At 38.9% G+C, this 21,196-nt stretch overlaps 1 long non-coding RNA gene across 1 annotated transcript; it reads right to left on the reverse strand.

Moving 5' to 3' along the window:
* Positions 1-218: 218 nt before the first annotated feature.
* On the reverse strand, positions 219-21,189 carry LOC103548903 (uncharacterized). The gene is made up of 3 exons (XR_011534976.1): positions 20,337-21,189; positions 20,115-20,216; positions 219-383 (listed from the first exon to the last, which is right to left on the reverse strand). It is a non-coding gene; the product is annotated as an uncharacterized lncRNA (long non-coding RNA).
* Positions 21,190-21,196: the final 7 nt, after the last annotated feature.

Below are 21,196 nucleotides of genomic sequence, written 5' to 3' on the forward strand. Positions count from 1 at the left end.
ATGGTGTTCTAACCCTTCCCGTCAGTGCTCACTAGTTCATCGCATCCTCTGGCGAGAGGCAAACATCAAGAAATATTATCAATCTAAGAATTTTTCATACTCAAAGACTGACCCTGCCTCACAGATTTGAGAGATGCATCTTTTCCTTTCTTTCTAATAATCCCAAAGGTTCTCTGAATTCACATGTGGATCTTTAAAATGTAAACAGCAACATGTAATTAATTTAAAAACAAGAGATGTTGTTATTTGGAAAAAGTCAGTTTAAAATCCAAAGGGGAAGAGAATTTCTCCACAAGTCTTTGTAGTAATGACCACACAGTTATTGGTTTTTTCCAGTGCTGCAGGCTTTAAGAAGCTTTGGGTGTCCAACCAAAGATAGACATCTGAAAAACAAGTGGAAAATCTAAGTCCAGCAAAGCCTACTCAAATTTCAGTCAGTATTTCAAAACACCAACAGATGACGTCCACTCAAGAGAAAGTAGAAACTACCCATTTGAACTGCCCCCACCAACACACAGATTACCAGCTCCTCAACCCCACCGCCCAGCCCCTCCTACCCCCCAGGGACAAGACACCCACACCTTGTTGCCGTGGAAATTGTGCTTTTAAGGTTTTCCTCTGAGATGTCTTTGTTGATGGAAAGGTGGAGACCTCTAGTGTCCCAAAATTGTACTTCCTCCGAGAATCAATTATACCGTTGGTGTTTATGAGGGTGAATTTATCAAGAGGAAAACGGAGCCTACTAGCTGGATTTGGTCCTAAAATGGCCGAACCCCAGAGTGGAATAAAAATAAGAATCTTTTGTATTTAGTGCCCATTATAGGTGTGGTCAACCATATCGAGAATCCAAATTGCCTTATCATGGTGAATGTTTGACTCCCCGAGAAAGCATTATTTGCTAAGCAGCCTATAAACAGATCCAGTCCTTTTTCAAAAGAGAAAAACGTTAGGCAATTCTCAACAATGGAGCTCCACTCATACCATGACCCCACGAATCCCAGAATAACACATGGAACAAACGGCCCCTGGATCCTCAGCATGAAGGGAATTTTATGGATGGCAGTAACCAAGCTTGACCCCAGGTTTCCAGTGTGATTTGTTACCTCTCCTTTACCACGAGCTTGTCCTCATGCCTTCACCTTCTTGATCTAAATTAGAGAGTTCTTACCCCGGGGTTCGTGCATGAGCCGAAATTTCCTGCAAATTTTGACTATGTGTGTATATATGTGTTTTCCTGGGTTTAAGATTTTCTCTTTATCACTGGTTTTAAGAAATTTGATGATATGTCTTCGTGTAGCTTTCTTCATGTTTCTTGTGCTTGGGATTCATTGAACTTATTGCATCTGTGGGTCTACAGTTTTCATCGTATTTGGAAAATTGGGGGGCCATTATTTCTTCCAACAATTTTTCTGTCTCCTCCCTTCCTTTGGGAACTCAAATTGCATATATAGTTGGCCATTTAAAGTTATCCCAGGGGCCGGCCCGGTGGCGCAGCTGTTAAGTTCACACGTTCTGCTTCAGTGGCCCAGGGTTGGCCGATTCGGATGCTGGGTGCAGACACGGCACCACTTGACAAGCCATGCTGTGGCAGGCATCCCACATATAAAGTAGAGGAAAATGGGCACAGATGTTAGCTCAGGGCCAGTCTTCCTCAGCAAAAAGAGGAGGATTGGCAGCAGATGTTAGGTCAGGGCTAATCTTCCTCAAAAAAAAACTATCCCATAGTTCACCGATGTCCTCTTGTTATTTATTTATTTACTTATTTATTTTTTTGGTCATTTTTCTCTCAGAGTTTTATCTTAGATGGTTTGTATTGCTACATCTTCAGGTTTACAAGTATTTTCTTCTGCCATTAACCCCAATTGGTGTATTGTCCATCTCAGACATTGTACTTTCCACCTCTAGAAGTTTAATTTGTTTTTTTAAACACCTTCCATGTCTGTACTTAACACATTCAGTATTTCTTCTAGCTTGTCAAACTGCTGAAATGCAGTTATGATCATACATTTAACGTCTTTGCCTATTAATTTTATTATTATCTAAGTCATTTCTGAATCAGCTTTAATTAATTGATTTTTTTCCTCCTCCTTAAAGGATTTATTTTCCTGTTTCTTTGTCTGCCTGGAATTTTTTTTATTGAAGTCAGACATTGCGAAGTTTTCTCTGCTGGGCACTAGATATTTTTTTTAAAGAACTTTATTTTTTTTAGAGCAGTTTTAGGTTCTTAGCAAACCTGAGAGAAAAGTACAGAGCCTTGCCGTATATATGGCCTGCCCCTGCATATGCATCACCTCCCCCACTATCAGCATCCCCGACCAGAGTGGTATGTTTGTTGCAATTAATGAATCCACCCTGACACATCATGATCACCCAAAGTCTATAGTTCACATTAGGGTTCACCTTTGGTGTTGTACATTCTGTGGGTTTGGTCAAATGTATAATTACATGTATCCATCATCATATTGTACAGAGTATTTTCATGCCCTAAGAATCCTCTGTGGACACTAGATATTTTTGTACTCCTAAAAATATTTTTGACCTTTATTCTATGATGTTGTAAAGTTACTTGAAAACTGTTTGATCCTTTCAGATCTTGCTTTAAGCCCTGATAGACAAGACTAGAACAATGTTTAGTCTAAGGCTAGCTTTTCCGCACTGATGAGGCGAGATTCTTGTTCATACTTCAGGCACTTTTAGGTATGAGGTTTCACACTCTGGCTGTTGGAAACAGACAGTCTCTTGGGCTCTTCGGGAGCTCTGGGCATCATTCTCTCTAGTCCTTTTTGGTGGTTTCTCCCCAGCCATGGGCAGTTTCCTCATGTGCTCTCGATGAACAGTACTCAACTGAATACATGAGTGGGATCCTCTGCAGATCTCAGGAGTTCTCTCTCTGTGCTACCCTCTCCTCTCTGATACACCGTCCTGTGAAGTCTACCTGCCTTGGATTCTCTGGACTCCCAGTTCCATCTACTCAACTCAGGGAAACTGCCAGAGTCTGCTTGGGGTCCCCCTCCACTCACCATGACCTTGAAGCTTTCTCCAGGTGGTAAGCTGGTACAATCCTGAGGCTTCCCATCTCTTAGGGATCACTGTCCTTTCTTATCTGATGTCCAATGTCTTGAGAGCTATTATTCCATTTATCTTGTTGGGTTGTAGTTGTTTCAGGCAGGAAGGTAAATCTAGTCCCTGTTCCTCCATTTTAGCCAGAAGTGGAATGCTCAAACATCTTTAATATATTTTCACTCAGATATTTAATTCAGCGCTTCCTAATCTTGTGTGTGTGTGATAATTTTTGATCTTCCCATGTCTGTACCTACCTGAGGATTAAAAATATTAGGTTGAAGAGATAGCTTGTTGCAGAAGGGCCTGAGGAATACAGGGTAGTTCATTTTCTTATTTGTGACACTGATAGGACTTTTTAATATTTATAGTTCATGTTTTTGTTTGTTTTTAAAAGTAAGCCTGGGGCTGGCCCCATGGCTGAGTGGCTAAGTTCGCACACTCCACTTCTGCAGTCCAGGGTTTCGCTGGTTCAGATCCTGGGTGCAGACATGGCACGACTCGTCAGGCCATGCTGAGGTGGTGTCCCACATAGCACAACCAGAAGGACCTACAACTGGAACATATACATATACAACTATGTATTGGGGGCTTTGGGGAGAAGAAGAAGATAAATAAATAAATAAATAAATAAATAAATAAATAAATAAAAGTAAGCCTAACCTTTTTAGAGTTGTTGAAACACATAGAAAATTACAATCTTTTTACAGAAATCTAGGGTACATGAGCAATTATGCTCATGAATGATTGTAGGAGACAGCAAAAACCTAGGCATTCTGACAATACCAGTTGTGCCAGCTGCCCTAACTGCTGAAGGGATCAATAACTCAAGCCACTTGTAACTGACATACTCTACCAGTATGCAGAAGCACATTAGTCAGGAAGCACTGATCTAATCAATTAAGAATTGCTTGGGGCTGGCCCCATTGCCGAGTGGTTAAGTTCACACACTCCACTTCAGCAGCCCAGGGTTTCGCTGGTTTGGATCCTGGGTGCGGACATGGTGCTGCTCATCAGGCCATGTTGAGGCAGCGTCCCACATGCCACAACTAGAAGAACCCACAACTAAAGTATACAACTATGTACTGGGAGGATGGGGGAGAAAAAGCAATAAAAAAAAAAAGAAGATTGGCAACAGTTGTTAGCTCAGGTGCCAATCTTAAAAAAAAAAAAATTTCTTTAATATATGGTGTGAGGTAGGGATCTAACCTTATTGATTTTTCAAATGGATAACCAAGCAACTCAATACTGCTCACTGAATGGATAATTTGTCCTTTCCTCACTGATTTAAAATTCTATCTTTGTCGTGTATAATGTTTACTATATCAATCTTTGAATATTCTCTGTTATGATCTATTGAGCTATTTATTCTTTCACCAAGAATCAACTGTTTTGATTACTATCATTTTATAACATGCTTTGCAAGACAATGGCTCTTTTTCAAAAACTTCTTGTCTGCTCTTGAACAATTACTATTACAAATAAACTTTAAAATTGGCTTAAATTTCACTTTTAAAACTCCCACTTGATATTTTTACTGGGATTGCATTGAATTTATAAACAGATTTGAGGATAATGAATTTCTTTTACACCTTAAAGTGAATTCCAAGATAACTAAACTCTCCTTTGCTTAAATATGGCTTCCTAGATTCTTCTCACCATAAATTTATCACATTTAAAAGCCTCTCCTCAACATCCAGCCATTGCCTTGGTTCATAGGCTGATTTTGCCAGTTACAAACTGAATAAACTTGAGGAAGGTACTGAGACGTCACGCATCATTGTAGGTGTTTATTTAAAGGAGTTAATAGCTTTAAAGTATTTAGAAGCACGTCTTGCCCTACTAAACAAATACATGTTAGCTGTTATCATCAGCATTACCACTATATAAACCTTCTGTTTTTATCTTTTTGAGCGATGTTGAGAAATGGCCACCAGGTGACAGTGACAAGCTGCCATATCATAAGGTAAATTATGTGCTAGACCAGAGGTCAGCACACTTTGTCTGTAAAGGACTGGATAGTAAATGTTTTAGGCTCTGCAGGCCACACAGTCTTGGTTGCAACTGCTCAACTCTGCTGTAGGAAAGCAGTCATAGTCAATATGGAAACAAATGAGTGTTCCAACATAATTTTGTTTACAAAATAGAATCTCGTCTAAGGACTTGAATTTGCCAATCCTTAGACAAAATCGGGAAGTCAGTTATATTTGTTTATGATGTCCCTCTATGGTCTTATAATGATCCCCTTTGTCTTTTCTGCAGTAACTTAGTGCCATAGGAATTTGTCTCATCCTAGGGAAAATAGCATTGGACTCTTTTGGAGATTTCTCACATCAGAGCGATGTTTCTGCAATAACTGCTGGCAATGGCAAGTTTTCCCATTCCAGGAGAATGAGGAAAAGAATAATCATGGCTAACACTTGCTGAGTGTTTGCTGTGTGCTTTACATGCATTCATTCATTTAATCTTCATAACATAACGATCCCCCCTTAACTAATGAGGAATTGAAGTACAGAAAAGCTAAGTAACTAGACCAAGGTTACATCACGATTAGAGAATTGAGTTGGGCTATGAACTCCAGACTCCTCTCTCATTATAAGCAAGAGGCTAAGATAATTACTCACCGCCTAAAAACCTTTGGCTTTTCTGTAAAACCCAAAGACCAAAGCACTCACTCCCTCTAATAAGTCTGCACCGTTTCTCAACAGGAATTACTGGCATTTGGGGAAGAACCATTATTTGCTGGGTGGAACTGCTTAACCCCTGTAAGACATTCTGCCCCCCTGACCGTAAAGCGCTAACTGCCAGTAATGCCCACTACCACCACCCCCGGGGCCATTTAAAAAGCCAAAACTGCCCCTATGCATTTCTGAACACCACTGCTACTGAAAGTCCTGGGTCGTGAAGCTGTTTGGAGTCAACGTTGGCAGCTATTGACCTAGAAATAAGGCTCCACCCTCTGTCCTAGATTTCCTCCAAGACGGCAGCAGGCTTTGAAGGAAAGGTATTTTCTTGTCAGCCTCACTCAGCCAGTATGATGAGGATTCCCAAACAGAAAACCAGCTGTGAAATCTGGCTCTTGAAATTCCAACCTAGGAGCTTTGTTCATTTACTTAAGGATTCACAACACTTTAAAAGCGCCTATCCTGCCAAAGCGGTAACACATCAAACAGTCCCCAAAACATCCCTTAATAAGAACAAATTGCAAATCACCTCAAAATCGACCAATCAATTAATGGAAACGTTTATTGAGGAGTGAGTACCTAAAAAGTGGTGAAGGGGTGGTTTGTGCTCTGTGCCCACAAGCTTTGCCCACATACTTAATGAGCTACCGCCAGACTTCTAATGGAGGGCGTTCCAAAGTTAAACCAGGTCCCTTAAATTTTGTGTTTGTCATGGCTTCAGCCAGCTTTTTAACACATTTCACCAAAGGCATAATGAACTAACCTTTCTACATTATAAGACTTGTAATTTTGCTGTTGGCGTAATTGCATGAACAAAGAAACTTCATCTTGGTTTGCTACCTTAATCCTAGCTATTTTTCCCCTTCCATGAAAATGATAGCTTTTCCATATATCAACAATCTTCCTATAATATATTCTCTGTGCTACAAAACTGGAGATACCCTTCTGTAGGTTTACTCACTTTAACGTAAATGGAGGAAAATATATGACTGTTATCCAAACTGCAGTGCCCGAAAAGTTCTTTCAGGAATAGCTAAAATGGCATTTCAACTAAAAATTACAGAAAGCATATGTAAAATGAAAGAGAAATAAAGGCTCCAACTTTGGGAATGGGGGAAGGCCAGTGTTAAGTCCCGTATTATGAGGTTATGCGAGGAAGCAAACATCTGGATTTAATTCTTTCTTCCATAAATCCTCTTTAAGCCAACTCGGATTGGATGGTGAGAAATGTCCTTGGTCACATAAAACCTTTAAACTAAATTTCCTTCTACCCCTCTCGATTAATGTGACGATGAAAACCACAATGAAATACCATGACACATCCACCAGATGGACAAAACTTGAGTTGGACAAGGAAGTGAACCTGCAAGAACTCACCCACTGCTGCTGAAAGTGTAAATTAGAATAACTGCTTTCGAAAACAGTTTGGCACTGACCAGTAAAGTTAAACCTGAAAACACCCTACAACTCAGCCATTCCCTTTCTGGAGAAATTCTTGTTCAAGTTATTAACTAGAAGGCAGTATAAGAATATGTATAACAACATTATTCATAACAGCAAAAACCTGTAAACAACCCCAATGCCCACCAACATTTGAATGGATAAATAGTAACACCTAAAGAATTAGCAGGTCTAGGTGTTAAGCATCAACAGCTTTAACATCTCCAAAAGATAGACAATCAGATTTTGTTTTGTGAAAGAACAGAACACTGTCGATGAAGTAGTCTTGCCAAAAAAAAAATCAATCAATCCAATCTGAATCTAGTCAAACCTGTATATCCAAGTACTAACACATAGGGAATAGAGAACACAGAATAATATGTCAAAGTACAGTTCGGGTATGTAGTCAGCAAGATCCCAAATGGGCAGTTTTATAAGACAAAGGTTTTCTTCAATAAATAAATTGCGAAGAAAAAGTGGGGAGAAATAAAACTATAGATTTAAGAAGACTTAAAAGACATCAGTTAACCATAGTGCGTGGACCTTATCTGGATTCTGATTCAAAAAAAAGCTGAAAAATACAAACAAAAATGACACGAGCCATTGAAAATTTGAACCCTGAAGAGCTGAAGGTATTAAGAATTATTGTTAATCTTCTTGGTATGATACTGGTATTGTAGTTATGTTTTTTAAGAAATTCTTTGGAGGAATTTAGAAATACATATACAATATTTTATGTATTTAGACATATATATGAGATTTGCTTCAAAACAATGCTGGTGAGAATGGGTCAGGTGGGGACATGGATGAAACAAGATTGGCCATGAGCTGGTAATTGTTGAACCTACAGGATGGGTACGTGGAGATTCCTTATACTATTTTATATATTTGTGCATTGTTGGGATTCTCCATGTAATAAAAAGTTGTTTAAAATAGACAAGTATGTATAATATATTCATTAAATGAAATATAAATACAATAGTTAAAATTAACGATGTACTGTTCATGCATCAAGATGTTTGAATCACAAAGACATAAAGTTGAATGAAAGAACTGAGTCACAGGTGAATATATACACTTCAATTCCATATATGTAAAGGTTATAAACAAAAGAAAAAAGAAGCAAAACATTGATTAAAAAAATAAAGGAAAGGAAAGAAATTAAAACAAAATTCATATAGTGTCACTGCTAGAGAGGGACTCAGAGGATTCCTGAGGTAGAGTTATATTCTACTTATTGGCCTTTTTGGTGACTATATGGATATGTATTTTATTATTTTTCCTTAATCTGCACATGTGCCTTTTCCTATAGTCTTTGTTATGCATACTATATTTTTAAGAATTTTTAAAGAAACCAAAATATGTTACCATCAACACAACACCAATGCTAGGAACCTTATAACATCCTATGTTCGTTAGGAACCAGATGTGTAGTTTGCCAAATTTAAATAAGGCCACCTAAAGATTAGCATGCTTAGTGGTTTTTTTCAATGTTTTACAATTCATATCCTATTCAGAATCCTCAGGGAACAATTCGCTACAGAAAACAGAGTCCTACTGATTCCTGAGAGTTAATTATTCAAGTACCAGGTGGCGTTAGAATTGTTTTTGATAGAAATGCAGTCCCCTGAATGAAAGAAAGTTCAGTTTGTCTTACTGACTCCGGGGAAGCATCAGAGCAAAGGTATTTCCAAGGGAATCATAAGGTATGTCTACACTGAGGATCAAGGACTGTAAGGCTACCACCTCCAACAGTAGTTCTCAAATTTATTTAACAAACAGAAGAAGAAAAAGAAATTCATGTTTATGTGTGAAGTTCTGATTACTAATTCATCCAACAAAAATGTCGTGAGTGTGATGGCACAGATTGGCCATCTCTTCTCCAATATCCTTTTTCCTCTTATTCCTGAACACACAATTAGGCTAGATTTCACAGCTCCCCTTGCAGTCAGATGACGCATGCGCCTAAGTTCTAGCCAACAAAATGTGGGAGAAGATCATGCAAGCTACTTGCAGGCCTGGCCCACAAAAACCTCTATAGCACTTCTCCACTTGCTCTTTTTTCTATCTACCAAAGGGTATTTACATCTAGAGATACTATGGAAGCCACATGTTGAGTATGGCAGTGCCTCTATCAACCTGGTTCCTTGGAGAACGTGGAGCAGAATCCTCCATCCTCCCAACTGTCCATCAAGAACATCCATTTTGAACTTAACAGGAGTAAAAAATGAAGTTCTATTGTATTGGTGTTAGGAGTCCAGAGTTCTCTCGCGTTGACTGACTAATACATGAGCCCATATTGAGGCATTATGCTAGGGACACACCTTAAACAAAACAGACATTGGTTCCTGTCCTCATGGAGCTTACAGTCTGGTAAAGTAAACAGCCGAATGTATAGTCAGTGCTCATGTTCAGTGCTTTGTAAACAAAGAAGGAGGAGGAGGAGGAGGGGAGGAGAAGCAAGAGGGATTATGAGAAAGAACAGCAAGAGGAAAAGATTTTTAGATAGGCGGTCAGGGAAAGTTTCTCCAAGGAAGTGACATTTAAACTGAGACTTGATGAACAAGTAGGCATTCATTAGATCGAAAAAAGAAGGGAAGAGCTTATCCAGCAGAAGAAATAGTGCATTTGAAAGTACTGAAGTAGGAAAGAGGTTGGTACATTGAAGAATCTGGAAGAAGGCCAGTGGGGCTGGAGCTTGAGTTAGAGATGTAGCTAGGGCATATCATGTAGAGGTTGTAGGCGATATTAAGCTAATATTGTTTCTCATTGCAGTGGGAAGCTCCTGAAAGTTTTAAACGTGGGAGTAACATGATCAGATTTGCGTATATAATAAGAGATCACTCCATGTGATAGATGGAGAACAGTTTTGAGGGGAGAGGAAAACCAGACAGGAAGCCGCTACAAGCATCAGACAAGAGGGGAGGCAACTGTAGAGGCAGAGAAAAAGAAAAAAATCCAGATTGTATTTTAGAGATAGAATCCACAGAATTTGCTTACAGATGACATGTGAAGGCAGAAAAGAGAGGTGTCAAGAACAATCCCCAAGTTTCTGGCATGAGCAACTGTTTGGGTGGTCTTAACGAGGGAAGAAAGAAGACTGGGGAGAAAAGGAAGATGACCAGGTGGTGATGGTAACAGATAGTTAGCTTATGCTCCTGGAGATCAAAGGTTTGGGGAGGGAATTTAAAAATTGGGAGTCTTAGCATATGGAAACTGTTTAAAGCCATCAGGAAGGATAACATCACCCACAGAGAAAGCGTTAGAGAGAAGAGGACCCAAGACTGAACGCAGGGTGACTGAATTTGGAGATCAAGAAAATGGAGAAGGACCCCCAGAGAAGAAGGACAAAAGCCAGGAGCATGCGGTATCGCCAAGATTAAAAGAACAGGACACTCCATGGAGCAGGCTGTGGTCAACCTTGCCACATGCTGCTGAGAGATCTAGGAAGATGAGAACTAAAATGTGACAATTAGATTTGGCACCTTTGAGAGGATCCTCCGAATCTGGCAAGAGCAGTTTTCATGGTGTGATGGAACTGGAAACAAAATTGGACCAGGTAGAAGAATAAATAGAGACGCAGGAGAATAAAACTTACAGGGACAGAAGCTTCAGGATGCTTGATGTTTTTTCTCTTTGTTTTATAAAAATGAAATCATTATACACACTTTAATGCGTGTATTTCTCACTCAACAGTTTCTCCCTGAAATCCTTCCAAGTCATGGTAAATTTCTAATTCACTCATTTTAATGGCTGCATCATATTCTATGGTAAGTATTCATAATTTTGCCAACCATTTCTCCATTACATGGCCATTGTTTGTTTCCAGTTGGCGGCTGCTACTGACCATGTAGTAATAAATAGCCTTGTATATTTGCTTTTATTTCCATGAGATATATTTAGCAGAGGTAGTGCCAGGTTTAATGTCTCTTGCCACTTTGCAATTCCAACAATGATGATTGAGAACTTTCTCCCTCACGTTTCCACAAGCAACATAGTTCTTTTTAATTTTGCCAGTCTGATGGGTATAAAGTGACATGTCATTGCTGCTGGTACAATTTGCATTTCCCTAATCGTGTGTAAACTGCAACATCTTCATACATCTCTTGCCCATTTAGATTTGATTGCCTATGACATTTTCTATTCATATCATTTGTCCATTTTTCTACAGGTCACATTATCTGGTCTGTTTTGTTTTAGTCAATTTATGAGAAGCTTTTGTTTATGCTTTCTTTTGCCAAGCAAAAGTTTTAATTTTTTGCATTAAAGATGTCTCTTTTTCTTTTATAAGTTCTAGGTTTCCAGTTTTGGTTGGAAAAACTGTAATAAATGTATATTCATTTATAGGTCTAGTTAGGATGATATGAGTATGGGAAAAATGTGAGATACATATTTAATTGTTAACACAGGGAATGAGGGGTCCTGATATGAAGAGGAAAAGGATAGTCAAGAAAAAAATTAAACTTCTACATTAAGGAACAAACATGTATATGACCACTTGGACACATCCATACATATTTTATTCTTATATGTATATAAGTATATATATAAATATATATGTATAGAAGTACAAGTTCAGGCAATGTGCTTGTCAGGCAGTTTCTATCAAAACTAGAATAGAACTCAGATTTTCAGGACGTGACGTATTTTTGTCCCATCACTGGTGATGTTAACTCTGATCAGTTGGTTAAGTGGGTGATCTGCCAGCTTTCTCTGCTATAAATTTTCTTTCCTTTCTCCTTTATTTATTAGATTTATCTGAGCGTTTTTTGATGCATTCATTTATATCAGTATGTACTTCCTGGATTCTTATTTTATTTTATAGATTATAATCTTTTACTATAACTATTTATACTGATGCTCAAACTGCCCCAGACTTGGTCAGGGGGAGCTCCTTTAAGCTGGCTTCTGTTTTTTTCTGACATGTCCCCATCATTCTTTGAGCACTTCCTTACTTCCTGGTAAACGGGATGTTCCAGGCTCCTCATATACTCTCCCTGCTCTAGACCAGGAACCAGCCATTTCTCCAAAGAGCCCTGGTTCCTATTAGTGGAAAATGGCACTTGGAATCCAAGATCTAGGAACTGTGTACGCCTGTACATTGTTACTGGGGTGTCATTGTTTTTAGAATTTCTCAGAGGACAGACATAGGAAATATGTAATTTAAGTGAAAGTATGTGCAAATATATATTTCACTATCTTCCTATCTGTGTATTTATGTCTACATCTGCATATCAAAAACCATAAGCTTATAATGCCTCCCATTCTAGCCCAACACCGTAGCATTCATTCTGTCCGTCCTCCTTTCCAAATGTGTAATCACCTTCTCCAAAAGTGAAAAACATCATTCCTGTTATCCACAATATATTTACTTATATCTGCCATTCTAGAATACAGAGAAAGTGGTTTTATCTTGCCTCTGTGATATAAAGACTACTATGAGTAATTCATTACTTATTTAGAGTTCTCAATATTTTTAGCCTGAGAGCATATAGATCAAGCAACTGATTTTTTTATTTCATTTTCCAACTGTTTGGTACAAGCACATTTGAAATATAATTGATTTTTTGCATTAACTTTGTATACTGCTACTTTGCTTAATTTACATATTAGATCTGATATCTTTTGGTAGATTTTTAGGGTTTCCTGTCTAAACAACATGTTATGTGCTGATGAAAAAAATTGTACTTCTTTCTTTACGATCTTTGTGCCTTTAATTGTTTTCTCTTGCTTCATTGCACACTGGCTAGAGCCACGCAATACTATGATGTTGACTAGAAATGGTGAGCACAAATGTTCTTTTCTTGTTCCCAATTTTACTGTGAAAAAGATGAATGTTTCACCGTAAAGTATGATGTTAGCAATAGAAGTTTTGTAGCTGCCTTTTGTCAGGATGAAGAATTTTCCTCCTATTCCTGGTTTATGAGATTTTTTCATAAATTGGATTTTAATTATGCCCCACACTTTTACCGCCTCTACTAATGAGATGAGTGTACACTTTTCCTCCCCTTTTTTCTGTTACTGTGGTGACTGACACTGATTGGTTTTCAAATTTTAAACTAACCTTGAACTCCTTGAATCAACCCCACTGGTCATGATGGATTCTCTTGTTATATATGGCGGGATCTATTTTTATAAATTCTGGTGCAAGATGATGATGGCTCCTTATGTTCTTTCTCCCCTCCAGCCCTGTGTTTCAGTTTCCTGTGGCTGCAGTAACAAATTTCCACAAACTGGTTGGCTTAAAACAACAGAGATTTATTCTCTCGTGGTTCTGGAGGCCAAAAGTCTACAAATGGCACCACTGGGCCAAAGTCAAGATGTCAGCAGGTCCGCGCTCCCTCTAGGGGCTCCAGGAAAGAACTCACTCCTTGCCTCTCCCAGTTGCTTAGCTGCCAGCATTCCTTGGCTTGTGGCTGCATCACTCCAATCTCTTCCTCTATGACCGTGTTGCTTTCTCCTCTTCTGTATGTGTCAACCTCCCTCTGCCTCCCTCTTATAAGGATACACGTGATTGCTTCAGGACCCACCTGGACAATCCATCTCAAGATCCTTAAGTTAGTCTCATCTGCAAAGACCCGTTTTCTGCCATGTAAGGTCACAGTTCCAGGGATGAGGATCTGGTTATCTTTTGGGGGCCACCTTTCAGCCTGCCACACCTACTTTAATGTTGTGGGGTTTTTAGTGTTCTAAAGACATCGTTCTATTGTCTTCTAGCTTACAATGTTTCAGATGAGAAGTCAGCTGTAATCATTATTGTTTTCCCCCTGTACATAATCTGCTTTCGTTTTTGTTTTTTTCTGGCTGCATTTAAGACTTTATCTTTGGCTTTCAGCAATTTTACCTGTGCCTTCGTATGATTTTATTTGTATTTATCCTTCTTGGGATTTGTGGAATTTCTTCAATCTGTAATTCGATATTTTTCACCATGTTGGGAAACTGTTGTGGTCAGTATTTCTTCAATTACTGTGTGCCTCATTTGGATGTGGTTTCCTCATTTTAATGCTATTACCATGAAAGTTTGATTGCATGGGCAGTAGAATGGGCAAGGACTCCTTATATGTTCTTGTTTACTTTCATTTTTGTGGCTTGAAGTAAATACGTCATTCCATCCTCCTGTCTATTTTCTGTCATTGTTTTAAACAGTTCCACAGTTTCTAGTGTCAGCATATGGGTGCCTTTCCTTATTCCCATGCAATAGATTCTCCCATCTGAATCCCCCCTCTGTTCAATATCTCTGATGCAATGCCCATGTCAAATACATGCTACAAACATTATCCACTACCTTATAACTCACCTTTTAAATTTGTCTTGTCTCTTTTGTTTAGGAAAATCTTTAATTTTAATGTAGTCAAATTTACCAGTCTTTTTCCTTTATGGCTGAGGATACAAGGATATGCTCCTGTATTTTCTTTTGACTTCAAAATGTTTATCCAACTGAAATTTACTTTGTGTGACATAAGTAGTAATATAATTTTATTCATTTTCTTCTATTTGGACAACCAGTTGAACTGGCACCATTTATCGAATGGAAGATCCTTTCCCTACAGCTTTATAATGCCATTCCATCCTTCACCAGCTTTCCATACATGCACAGGTCTGTCCTAGCTCTTAACTTTGTTCTTTTCTCTCTCTCTCTCTTTGAACCAATAGCACACTTTTATAAATGTGGCTTGATGTCTAATCTCACAAATATTATCCCTTGTCCAATCTTGGTTTTTTTCCTTTTTTTTTTTTTTGAGGAAGATTAGCCTTGAGCTAACTACTGCCAGTCCTCCTCTTTTTTGCTGAGGAAGCCTGGCCCTGAGCTAACATCCGAGCCCATCTTCCTCTACGTTATATGTGGGACACCTACCACAGCATGGCGTGCCAAGCGGTGCCATGTCTGCACCCGGGATCCGAACCGGCGAACCCCGGGCCGCCGAGACACAGAATGTGCAAACTTAACCACTGCGCCACTGGGCCGGCCCCTGTCTTGTTTTTTTATTAAAAATATTTCTTGATATTCTTGACCTCATATATGCATATGCATTTTGGGATAAATTTGTCAAATATTATTTTTAAAAACATCCTACAGTGTTACTGTAATGGAATTTATGGATTATGTGGAAAGAAATACCATCTTTATGAGTCTCTCCATCCACAATCATGGCATCGTTGTTTTATTTGTTGAGGTCTTATTTTTTGTCCATCAATAACATTTTATACTTTTTCCATAAAGATACCCTACAGCTTTGGTTAAATTTATTACTAGGTACCGTTCATTTACTATAAATGGTGTCTTTTCTTCCTCATACATTTTATAAATGGTAATTGCTAACCTATAGAAAAGCTATTGATATTTATACATTGAGCTTGGGTCCAGAAATATTACTAAAATTTCCTATTAGTTCAAACAGCTTTTCTGTAGTTTTCTTGGATTTTCTATGTAGGTAATCAAAGTATCTCAAAATAATGACGTTTGTCTCCTTTGCTTTTTCTAATTCTTATAAGTTTTTCTTCTTTTCCTTGATTTTTAGCATAGGCCAGCACCTCTGGAACAATATTGAGTAATGGTAATGATAAAGCCTTTTTATTTCTAAATTTAAAGGAAATTCTTTTAAAGTTTCATCATCAAATATGATGTTTGCTGTAGGTTTTTATTGGATTAAGGAAATTCCCTTCTACTCTGGTTTGCTAAAAACTTTTTGTTTTGGTTTGGTTTATCATGAATGCTGAATTTCAACAAAAACTTTCTTTGCATTCATTATGTTGATCAAATGGGTTTTCCCCTTTAATCTGTAAGTGAGGAACACAACATTGACGAATTTTTCTGAAGTGGAGCCATCCTCACATTTCTGGATAAATGTGGACTGTACATTTTAATACAATGCAAAACTTGATTTGCTGATTTTTTCGTTTCTAACTTCATCAATAAGATTATTGTGTAAATTTCTCTTCTCATATTTTGTACATCTTGTTTTAAGACAATGTTATACTAGTCTCAGAAAATGAGTTGGGTATCATTTGCTGTCTTTCTAGTCTCTGAAAAAAACTTGATAAGATAAGGATTGCATGTTCCTTGAAGGCCAAGAAACCATCTAGACATTTGTCTAATAGTTAAATTCATTAATGATTATTGATGAATACAGAATTATTATTCATTAATTTTATTAATTTTTATTTTTCTCAGAAATGTTTTATTTAAGCTTTGTTTTTAAAGCCACAGGTATGAAATTTTTCAAAGCATATGAAACTCTGCTCCTTCAGGATATTTGGGACTGAAAGTACTCCATGCAAGAGAGAGGGCTGGAGCCTGGTACCCTGTTTGGAACTAAAGTTTGACTGAGGTTTCTCAGCTCAAGAAAATAACCTATAACTATGGAACCAGCTATCCTCTAGGGAACATTATTTTCCCGTGATGCAGGATGCTCTGACGGATGACTGAAGGATGGACACACGCATGGGAAAGTTCTTTGCCACTGGGGAAAGTGTTTTGTGCCACCTACCCATCCCACCATCACTTCTTTCTGCTTTCACTGCTGCCTCTGCTAATGTCCACTCTTATTTTTCTATTTTGTTACCCCATTTTCTTTTATTTTTTCCTCTTTCACTCTCAAGCTTATGATCTTTCTAGTGCAAAGACTGACCTTCCAGAGTACAGGCCATCAGGAGCACACTACATTCCTCCTGAACAGTGAGCCAGCTCATCCCAGTATATTGGGTATAAATTCAGATATTGACTATTTTCCCAATCTATCACTTTTTTCTAGATTCTTAGACACTTCCTCCATATTGAAAAAAAAAAAAAAAAAACGGAGGAGGGTCTTTGGGGTTTTGTTTCTTTATTTCTCTCTTTTTTATCTTTCTTTGTCTCGAGGGAAAAGATGTAGAATGCTTGGAAATGAAAGGAACATGGAGAGGTGAGGATAACGGTATTAGATTAGTTCAGTTAAAAATCTGAAATATCCAGAAGGCTTTTGGAGAGCCAAAATTTAAAAGCTTATTGTTTGGTTTTGTAATGTTGAAGGTTTGTACATTTTATTGATCAGCTTAGACAAAGTAATCTTATTTATTAAAGAAAGACTAATTTGTTACAAAGAAGTGGATACTATTTGGGGCCTGGCCCCGTGGCCTAGTGGTTAAGTTCAGCACGCTCCACTTTGGTGACCCAGGTTTGGATCCCAGGCGCGGACCTACACTACTTGTCAGCAGCCATGCTATGGCAGCAACTCATACACAAAACAGAGGAAGATTGGCAACAGAGTTAGCTCAGGGCAAATCTTCCTGAGCAAAAAAAAAAATAGAAGTGGATACTATTTGGTTTTCCAAATTTATTGTCCTTCATAAATCTATCCAGAGAGACTAGACAACTTCTTTGCCATTGAGTGAGTTACTTGGTGGCTCCAACTTATTTTAGAACTGGAATCACGGGAACGCCAGAAGGTGCTCTTGGGCATGTGTGCAGAAAACAATTTCTTGTAGCACATTGAAACTAAGTCCCAGATCAAAATTTCAAAGGGGATGTAAATTGGCCCTGATTTATCATCCTAATCTAGCCATGCTTGTGAGCTTCCCCAAACTCCTTTCCTTAGTTCTTTTCTTGCCTATCTACATCACACACATTTATACACTGGCACAGGGACACACATAGAGGCACAAAGTCCTACCCATTAACCTAGCCTCTGAATCATTTCTAGGGCTAGGAAACCTAGATGCCTGGGCAGGGCTGGGTCTGACCTAGAGACAGCTGAACTGGCTTTACTCAGCAGTCCTCACACCCACAAATCCCTGAGTCTACGGATAATCTGGAAGCTGCCATGATGGCCATCAGGTGAGTAGTCAAAGAAAAGCGTACTAGATGCAAAACGTAGGGAACAAAGAGGAAAGGATGAGGGGTAGCTGGTACTGTAGTTAGAAAGAGACCACCTAGAAAGGTCATTCACCGAGGCATCCAGGAACTCACGTTACACCCCACAAGGGACCAGCCAACTCCCAGGGTCTAGCCTTCAGTAGATTTCAGAGCAAAGAAGATTACCAGGGACAAAGAGGGGCATTTCATAGTGATAAAGGAATCAATTCATTAAAAGGACTCAATCATTCTAAACATTGAAGTAGTGGATTATAATTATATATATGAGCTTCAAAATGTATAAAGCAAAATCTATGGGGCTTCAAGGAGAAAGACAAATCCTCAATTTTCATCGGAAACTTCAACACATTGCTGGAAGGTTGTGAAATTGGAGTTTCTAGTGATCAGGAGCCCTAGACTCCATATGCAGTAGGAAACAGTGAGCCCAAAACACAAAGCAGAGTTGAGAAAATGAGCCTTAAAAACAGTGCTTGGGTCCTGGATGGAGTTACATCTGAATATCCTCTCCTGACCTTCCCAGTTAGGAAAACTAATAAATTTCTCTTTCATTCAAGTTAGTTTGAGTTGGATTTTGGTCAATGACAAATGGATGATTCATCAGTAGTGTAACATGCAAAGTTCATTATCTTCCGCTGTGCCTGTCCACCTCATCCTGCAGCACAATTCTTCTGTGTTCCTGCCCCCTCCACTTCATATTTCACACACACACACACACACAAACACTCAAAAAAACTTCATTCACGTAGCTCTCCAAACATCCCAGATGCTTTGTGCTTTCTTACTTCCAGGCCCTGTGCCATGGTCTGAATGTTTGTTCCCTCCCAAAATTCATATGTTGAATCCTAACCCCCAGTGTGATGGTGTTAGGAGGTGGGGGCTTTGGGAGGTGAATTAAGTCATGAGGGTAGAGACCTCATGAATGGGATGAGTCTCCTTATAAAAGCAGCCCAGAAAAGAGCCCACATGCCATCTGCCACGTGAGGTTTCAGCAAAAAGACCATGATCTTGGACTTCTCAGCCTCCAGAATGGTGACAAATAAATGCCTGTTGTTTATGAGCCATCCAGTCTGTAGTATTCCTGTTACAGCAGCCCAAACGGATGAAGGCACCACAACACAAGCTGCTGCCTGGAAACTTCGCTACACACTTGAACTTCTACTCCTCCTTCCGATTTCTGCTGAGGTATCACCTCATCCACATGCCTTTTATGCCCCCACTTAGTCCCTTCATGCATATCCACCTCCCCTTGCGCTGTGTGCACACCCTCACCACTGCATTCAAAGTTACTTTCTTACTTGTCTGTAAGCTCAGCCAGCAATGGAATTTTCTCTCACTTCTCTTGTATCTCCAGTCCATTACAGAATGCCTGATACAATGTAGGCACTAAGGGAATATTTATGGAATGAATGGTTGGATGGATGCATTATTATATCCTTTAGAGTGATCTATTTGAACTTACAACTCTTTTTGGACTTGTGAAATCAAGAAAATGGTGCCTATGGTTTTTCAACTTAGCTCATTTATCTTCTCAAAGGGCTTTTACCAAGGAAATAAAAGTTACGCTATTTTTTTTTAAAGATTTTATTTTTTTTCTTTTTCTCCCCAAAGCCCCCTGGTACATAGTCGTAAATTCTTCGTTGTGGGTCCTTCTGGTTGTGGCATGTGGGACGCTGCCTCAGCGTGGTTTGATGAGCAGTGCTGTGTCCGCGCCCAGGATTTGAACCAATGAAACACTGGGCAGCCTGCAGCGGAGCGTGCGAACTTAACCACTTGACCACAGGGCCAGCCCCAAAAGTTACACTATTTTGCGTGTTCAATGTGTATTAGTTCACTTCAACTTTATGATTGTCATCTCATCAAAACAATTATTCCAGTTTCTTGTTCATTCCGCTTTTTAATTGCATCAGGATTTTACATGTTAATTATGTAATTAACTGTGATTAAATCATCAAGCCTAAAATGAATGTCTCCCCACTCACATGAGACTTCTTAATTAATCTTGTACGAAGTCAACCAACCATTTGCATGTTGTAGTTGAAAAGTGCCGTTAAAAAGTGGCTAGAACTCTAGTTTCTCACCTGCCTTAGCAGCGATGCAGGAATAGCCATTCTAATAATGATGCATGAATTCCTTAGTGCCTCACAGAGTTGGCCTTCAGGATGAACATATCACCATTAGACCTGCACAGAGATATATATTAGTGTCACAGTATCTGCATTAGCCAGGTTTCTCCAGAGAAACAGACCCAATCGGACATATACAGATATATAGAAAGAGATTATTATGAAGGATTGACTCACGAGATTGTGGAAGCTGAGAAGTTCCAGGATCCGCCATGTGCAAGAGACCCAGTGGTGTAGTTTCAGTCCAAGCTTGAAGCCCTGAGGACCAGAGGAGCTGATGGCATAAGCACTAGTCCAAGTCCAAAGGTCCAAGAACAAGGAGTGCGGATGTCCCAGGGCAGGAGAAGATGGACAGCCCAGCTCAAGCAGAGAGAGTGCAAACTCGCCCTTCCTCTGCCTGTGGAGTGGATGATGCCGCCTACAATGCTGAGGGAGATCTTCTTCACTCAGTTTACCAATTCAAACGCTCAGCAGACCAATAGTTTATTGGATATATAAGAGAAATGGAAAAATTATCTTTCAATGCTTGACCAATCATTTTAAACATGTAGGGGGAAATAGCAATATGGACGGAGAAAACATAAGCAAATGAAACACGAAACAATTATTAACTGGAGGAAAATCCCAAACAAGAAGTTGTTTGAATAACTGGGCTAAACTGTAAATGATATTTGCATAGTCAGAGGAACGTAAACACTGATGGTTGATTTTGAAAAACTGGGATATGACTTTACTGAGGGGACAAGGGAGGAGGGGGCGTGGTGACACAAAAGAGCTAAATTTCTAACTATCAATAAGAGAAAGTCCATAAAGATTGTCAAATATTGGTAAATTAAGAAACGGCAATGTTAGCACATAGTTTACAATGGAAGTTAGAAATAGTTAACATTTATTGAGTGTTCATTACATGCTAGACTCTGTACTAAGAGCTTTACTCATTTGATCCTCACAAAAATCCTATGAAATTATTGAAATTATGAAATCCTGTAAAGTTATTCTCACCTTAGAGACAAGAAAACTGAAGCACGGCCGGAGAA

The sequence above is a fragment of the Equus przewalskii genome, chromosome 30, assembly GCF_037783145.1.
Source record: "Equus przewalskii isolate Varuska chromosome 30, EquPr2, whole genome shotgun sequence".
NCBI classification, from domain to species: domain Eukaryota; kingdom Metazoa; phylum Chordata; class Mammalia; order Perissodactyla; family Equidae; genus Equus; species Equus przewalskii.